The sequence below is a fragment of the Moschus berezovskii genome, chromosome 17, assembly GCF_049115385.1.
Source record: "Moschus berezovskii isolate FMDL1 chromosome 17, NW_MosBer_1.0, whole genome shotgun sequence".
Taxonomy (NCBI): Eukaryota; Metazoa; Chordata; class Mammalia; order Artiodactyla; family Moschidae; genus Moschus; species Moschus berezovskii.
In genome coordinates this window covers 12183673-12189672 of record NC_142476.1, presented here as the reverse complement: position 1 = coordinate 12189672, position 6000 = coordinate 12183673, and positions in this window count along the sequence as shown.

The following is a 6000-nucleotide window of genomic DNA, read 5'->3' as shown; positions in this document are numbered from 1 at the left end:
CGTTCGCAGGAGTATTTTAAATTCCCGAAGTGGGTATGAGTGGGGTGTGTGAGAATAAATAAGCAACCTCGTCTTACCTGGAGTGAGGTCAGAAGGGGCACCTTTCAGGCCCTATTTGCATAACCAGCAGGAAGAGGGAGACGGGTATGGCTGTTTTCCCTCTGGCACAAGGCAGGACATTTTTCACACTGGCAGTTTTTCTCCTTCTAAGCCCAGTGAAGGCACGTCCCTCTCTGCTCTCCTGATGTGCCTGTGACTCACCGCAGCTTTCCTGTCCCAAGTCGCAATTCTCTGCTATTCCTGAATAAACCCATTTTGCTGGTAAAAATAACTGCCTTTTATTTTTGAGGTTGACAAGAGAGAAAAAAGGAGATGGAAAAGTCAGAAATAAAAATCTAAACTTGGAAATAGTAGAAGTAAATCCAAATACCACATAAAAGGACTAATTTTAATTGGTGTGATGTAAAGAAGCATACCATCAAGATATGGGGGTGGGCAATCCCACAAGTAACAGGAGGATGTTACTGTTGCAAATGTATTTATAACTCCTGGGTCAGTGGGGGATGGAAAGAGGTTCTTAACAGGCTGACTTCCAGCAGGTGGGGTGCAGGCCAAAGAGGCAAAGGCAGATGATGGTGTTGAGTTCAGGGCCAGGCAGCTTCACGCTGACCCTTGGCAGCCCATCATTGGCAGAGCAGGACTGTCCGTGAAAGTTGCTTTGTTCAGGGCAGTGATGCCAATGGAGTATGCGTCTGAGCTTTGTACCCAGAAAGTCTCAGAGCGTTCTCTTGAATTTCCACCCACTCTCCCCTTATCCCTGGGCCAGAACATCCACTGTGGAGCTGGTGACCTCAGAAACCACCACGGTTGAGACCAGAGAGCATGTTTCATAGTTCCAAGTTCACCTGGGCACCCTGGACTTGAGCCACCTGAGCTACCAGGCATTCAATTTTTAAATATTTTAGGATTCTTTCAAATGACATGGCTAGGGTTGTGGGTAGACAGATACAGGAAGCCAGGGGCGCTGGTGGGGACCCTGACTGTCTTCCTGAGCTCTACCAGCAGGAAGTCATCGCCCCTGCAGGCTTTCCAGGGCAAGAATCCAAGCCCAACCCACACACACCGTGTGCAGTCACCTGTCCACTGGGAAGGGACAACAGGAGATAACAGGAGTCCACTGGGAAGGGAGAACAACACAGCAGTGAAGATAACACTGCGGGGGCCCAATCAGCTTATAAAACCAAACGCAGCCATTCCTCCCACACCAGGAAAGGCACCCGCGTGTTACACTCGGGTGTTCAGAATTCGAACGGCATCTCGGAGGGCCCTCAGCGGGTCAGCTGAGGAGAGGGGAGACGTATGCAGGCCCGTCCGCAGGGGAACACCGGAACGCCCGCGGAGGACGCCGCCCTTCCCACCGCGCTGACCCGCGCCCGCCCTCCCGGGGCCGCAGCAGGGCCCCCTGCGCCGCCGGCCGCGGCCTCCTCGGGCGGCTCTGGCTCTGCGCCGGGCGCGAAGCCAGCCTCCAGCGGCCCCCGCGCCCGGGACGCCCCTTCCCGCCGGGCCCGCCGCGCGCCCGTGTGCAGGCCGGAGGCAGACGCGGCCGGAGCGCCTTCCCAGGGCCTCCGCGGAGGGCGGGCCGGCGGCCAGGACGCGGCCCGGCGAGCGGGGCGGCTCCGGGGAGCGCGCGCTCCCGGGCCCCCCAGGGCGCGGCGGGGCCCGCGGGGGCGGACTGTGCGGCGGGCCTGTGCGCCGCGGTCAGAGGCGCCCTGCCTCCGCCGTCGCGGCCCGCGGCGCGAAGGAGGGCCGGGGCCTCTGCCGGCGCGGCGCCCCCTGGCGGCGGAAAGGAGAGCCGGGCCCTCTGCCGGCGCGGCGCCCCCTGGCGGCGCGAAGGAGAGCCGGGCCCTCTGGCGGCGCGGGGGCGCCCTCTACCCTCCCCGGCACCAGCTCGTGCGCGCCGCGGGGCCGCCCGCCGGCAGGGGGCGCTGTGGACGAGCCTGCACAGCCGCCAGCCCCCGGGCTCCGAGGGTCGGGCTAGCGGCGCTCCGCCGCCCCACCTGCAGGCGGGCCGGACCGCGCTGGCTTCGTGGTCTCGTGGACCCCCGGCCCCTGAGGGCCTCCGCGGGGGCGGGCTTCCGGAAGCGGCCGCCGTCTCCCGGGACCCAGGCCCAATGACGCCCTGCGAGGACTCGCCCGCGTGCCCCCCGCGCCGCGGCCCGGCGGGCCCTGCCGCCCGAGGGCACCGCACCCGGCGATGCGGCCCGGGGCCGCGGGAGGAGGCCCGCAGCACCTTCAGAGAGGCCGGCGCCGCAGCGCGGCCGGCCCGGGGCCCGGAGCCCTCGGTCCTGGGACAGCGGGTGCGTGGGGTCCCCCCGCAGAGCCAGGGGAGCTCTGCTTGCGGGAGACGCTCCTGGAACTGGGTGGGGGGTCGGGACCCCGAGCGTCTGTGAGACCGCTCCGGAGGGCCCTGGCAAACAGCGTTTCCTGGGTCGGGGTCACACTCAGAACGGAGGCTGCGGAGACCTGGACTTCCTCACCTGCCCCTCAGACTCCTGAGGGTGCTCGCGGGTCCCTGCTCGGCCTGACCTGAGGCGGCCCGGAGTCCCGGCCACTTCTTCGGCCTCTCGGACCCCCGCTCTCGGCGGCACCAGAGGGCAGTGGAGGCCGGGCCTGTGCCCTCCAGGCCGGCGGCGAGCCTTACCAGGGCTCCGCCGGACGCCTTGCTACCGTGTGGGGTCCCAGAGCCAGGATCCCAAACAGTGAACCCCTGAAATCATTATAAAGTGCCTGCGAGCCTCTTAGGCAAGAAGGCCCATAGCTTTTTATCCTCAAAGGATTCCCACAGAGAAAGGAACTGTTAAGGGAAGCACACTGATTGAAACCGCCCACCCTGGCCAGGCACCCTAGTAACCATTTGCATGAGCTGTTTCACGACAGGAGGTCCTGGTAAGGAACAGGGAGCTAATGACCAGCTGCTGGCGGTCTGAGAGATCAGTGTGTTCTCAGAAAAAAGTCCCAACAGGGACCTCAGGGACCAGACGCCCTTCTGGCACAGCCCAGGGTCCAGGCGGCTTGAGAGGCTCTCATGGCGAGACAGGAGTGGCCCCAAGGTGATGGTCTGTGATGTGGGCCTGGGTCTTCCTGCTCTGATTTCCGGACACACTTCTAGACTCAATGTGTGTCTGCGCCCGCCACTGAGCATCTGTGAGCCCTGCTTGGTTGACCCTGGAAGGGGTTTGCTGAGAGGATGGTGCCCAGCCGCCCCGTGACCACCATGATGCCTTCATGGGAGCTGGCCATCAGGCGGTGAGTCTGGCCCCCAGCCTCCCGCGTCCCTGCAGGTCTGAGGGCAGAGGTCTGCTGGTCCCCGCTCGACCAGGCCCTAGCCTTCACTGGTTTGTCTGTCTTATGCCCAGGTCCAGCCGGGGCCTGGGTCTTCCTTACCTGCACCCCTTTCCATTTTAGGAACCAGAGTTTCCCTGCTAGAGCTGTTGACTTTCTACTTGAGAACCTTTTAACTTCCTGGCTCCTCTAGGACTCGAGGGGCTCGGGGTAGAGGGGCAGTTAAGGGCCAAGGGGAAGGGGGACAGTCACAGAAACCTGCCCGGCACCTCCTCGGGGATCTGGGTCTGTGTCAGTGGGTCCGCCCAGCCTACTCTGCTGGGATCTCACTGGACGCCAGCAGCTGGCACTCTCTGCTATCTTCCTGCCTCTGCGTTCCCCTGCTGGGTGCATAAATTCACACCTATTAGCAGTTCTGTTTGTTCGGAGCATCAGGGAGAGACCGGTCCTCACCACACAGGAGCCCAGGCAGCGGAAGGAACCCGAGCCGAGCCCTCCTGTGCTTTGGTACCAGACGATGAGTCAGTCAGTGGTGGACGGAGCGAGCTGCGAGGCTCACGCACAAACTCAGCTGCCACTTCCTCCCCTCATGGGCCCAGATGGAGTAGAGTGAGCCAGGCTCTGTTCCTACCTCCCACCTTTATGTGTTCTTTAAATAATCAAGGAGAATCTGTTAGTCTGTGCTGGACCCCACCTCCAAGCCCCACACGGGCCAAGTCCTTGCCCAGGGAGAGCCTTGCACAGGCTCCGTTTATTTGTTCCTGTCAATCCCCTTAGCTGCACTGGGTCTTAGTTGCAGAAGGCTTCGATCTTTGATGTGGCAGCGTGCATCTTTGGTTGCGGCATATGGGATCTAGTTCCCTGACCAGGGATTGAACCCAGGGCCCCCTGCAATGGGAGCTCAGAGATTCAGACACTGGACCACCAGGGAAGTCCCCCAGGTTCCTTTCAAACTACGGAGCCCTTGGTGGGGTAAGGACAGAAAGAGAAAGCACTGCCTTTGGAGTTGTGTCCTGAACGAGGGACCCCTGCAGCCCGCAGCTGCTCTGCCCAGGGCACGACGTGAGCCCTCCCCGGCGGGCGAGGTCTGCGAAGCTGCTGCCGTGGGGCTGGGGCGGTGGGACCGCCGCCTGGCCGCAGCAGAATGCGAACTCAGGGGACTCCCCCCCAGTACCCCCTTACCCTTCATGCCTGACCCCGCCCCAGGAGCCGTGTGGGAAGTCGGCTCTCTGCAGGCCTCGTGATTCACCTGCCCGTGATCCAGGACAGGAGACCGAGGGCGTTAGTCCCGGTGATGGGACGATGGGGAGGCGAGGGGCCCTGCGCTCTGAGGATTGCGGCGGGGTGGGGGCGGCGCCTGGTTTCGGGCTCTCTCTGCCCGGGGCGGCTGAGAACTGTTCCCCTGTGTCGTTTTCAACAGGCTTCCTCCGCTCACGTGTCCCCCCAGCCTCCCTGGAAAGAAGCTGCGATGAGGTTCTGCCCGGCAAGGCGAGGCGGCCTCTCCCAGGAGGGGCCTGTGGGATTCCACGCGGCAGCCCCTGGTGGGGAGCGGCTGACCCCAGCCCATTCAGTCATCTCTTCTAGAGTGGAACCCAGTGGGGTCAGGGTTTAAGGCGCCACAGAGGTGTGAGGGGCCATATGGAAGTCCAACTTATTCAGGGTTGAGAGCACAGGCTCTGAAGCCGAACTGGCCACACATGGGTCCCAGATTTGCTGCTTCAGCACTGAGTGGCCCCATCGAGTCGCTGGGCCTGTTTCCTATCTGTAAACTGAGACGTGGGGCTTCCTTGGTCCGGCGGTTAAGACCTCTCCTTCCAGGGCAGGGGCTGCAGGTTCGATTCCTGGTCAGGGAGCTGGGATCCCACGTGCCCTGTGGTCAAAAACCCAAAAGCATAAAACAGAAGCAACATTGTAACAAATTCAATTAAGACTTAAAAATGGTCCACATCAAAAGTTAATTAACAAATTAATTAAAAAACAGATGGACACAGTGGACCCACGACCACGGGCTGAGGTGAGATTCAAGTGCCTGGACTGGATCCTGGGCGCAGCGAGGCTGGCCCGTCAGCAGGGCCCCCGGGGCCTGGTCCGAGCATCTCCTTCCGTGGCCTCCCTGTGCACCATGCGCCTCTGTGCCGACTCGGAGGAGTCCTTTCTGTGCTTCCCCAGGTGCTTCCTTTCCCCCAAATCTAGCTCTTTTGAAGACACTTGTTCTCGATGGTTCATGATCCCAACTTCCCCAGCCAAGGCCTCTCGCCACTCTTCCCGGTGTCTGGAGCCGCACGACAGGCCCTGAGAGTCCAGCCTTGGCTGCACACCCCCACCCCCTCCACACACACAAAGCACCCCTCAGGGCCTCCCGGCCAGACCCTCATCCCACCCGAGCCCCCAGAAGCCTGGAGGTCCATCAGAGGGGGCCCTTCCTCAGCTGCAGGCAGAGGGCTCGTCCTTGTTCCCAGCCACGCTGCCAGCAGTGAGACTCAAACGTTTTACTGGAGTGACGGGTGGGGCTGGCTCCTGGCAGCAGGGCCTCCGACCAGGGAGTGGAGTGCAGGGACAGGCCCATGGCCCTTGTATCTGCTGAGTGACACCACCCCAGGGTCTGGTGCTGGCACCCACCCCACGGGTTGGCTCACAGTCCCCAGGCAAGGTGTGCTG